Here is a 1,295-nt window from a genome sequence, read left to right on the forward strand (position 1 = left end):
TGTGCGGCTCCTCACGCTGACCATCCTCCACATGCATGGTCCAGGTGCCGGGGAAGGTGCGTGGCAGCGCGTCGTCGTCGTTAGAGCCAGAAGAAGGCAAGCCGCTCTGCGCGGAATGGGAGGAGCGTGGGAAGCGCGGAGACCAGTCTTCGATGCGATCCACGTGGATGAGGAGGTCATACCGCGTCGCACCCGAAGGGGGCGCCACCCTGCGGTCCAGCGGTGAGAATCCTTCCATCTCCTTCAGCCGTCCGGCGCCCCGCGAAAGCTTCCAGTAGGTGTGCCTGGTGGGAATGAATGACATGTCCCACACCCAGACCCAGCAGGCAAAGGTCTTGGTGTGGCCGCGCTCCAGCGTGTGGCTGTCGAGCCTGTCGACGCACACCTTGTCGCCGAGCACCTCTTGCGCCCCCTCGATGGACCAGTACTGGGTGGGCATGTGCTCAATGATGCAGCGAACGTGCAGGTTGAAGGTGGCGAAGCCGGCGTGGTCGTCCTCGCGCCAAGGATGGATGGAGAGGTTGGTGTCGTCGACGCACAGGGTGCCGCGTAGCACCGCGTTGGCATGGTGGGTCGGCTGGGTGAAGACGACGAGGAAGTCTTCGGGCTGGTGTGCAGTAACCCGCAGCTGGTGGGGCGGGACGCAGAGCTGGGCCTCCATAGCCCGCCCGACCGCCATCAGGGAAGTGGCCGCCACCCCGTCCAGAGCTCGCAGAGTCACCGCATGCTGCGTGAGGAAGAAGACGACTCGCTCCACCTCCACAGAGGACACCCCCACCTTGTGACTGGTGCGGGGGCGGCGCGCGGGATCTACCAGGCTAAGCTCGGCCATCGGAGGCGCGGGAGGGTGAGAGGGGAGCGACTGAAGCGGCAGCAGGGGCAATGGAGATGGCGGTGGCGTCAAGGGAGGGAAGTGCAGGCGGGAGCGCACAGGGGGGCGGGGGGCAAGTGGACCTAACCTAGCTGCAGCGGGGCCGCCCGGGCCATTGCGAGGATTTTGTGGACACTCACGGCCAAAATGTCCCGGGCGCTCACAGATGATGCAGTGAAGCGGATCTCTACGGTCTTTCTGGCAATGTAGCTTGTTGGGGCATCAAAAACAGCGGCCGTGGAAGCGGCTTAAGAAGGCCTCGCGTCCACCGGCCGCATTGAACGCAGCCCGACGATCCTGGAGGAGGGGCGGAGGGGGCCTGCTGTTATCCGGCCGGTCGGAGGCGCGCCCGCGGTTCTTCTTGGAGGAGACAGCCGTCCATCCACCGTCCAGCCCTGAAGAGGAAGGATTGACTGCTGGGGCG

The sequence above is a fragment of the Triticum aestivum genome, chromosome 6B, assembly GCF_018294505.1.
Source record: "Triticum aestivum cultivar Chinese Spring chromosome 6B, IWGSC CS RefSeq v2.1, whole genome shotgun sequence".
NCBI classification, from domain to species: domain Eukaryota; kingdom Viridiplantae; phylum Streptophyta; class Magnoliopsida; order Poales; family Poaceae; genus Triticum; species Triticum aestivum.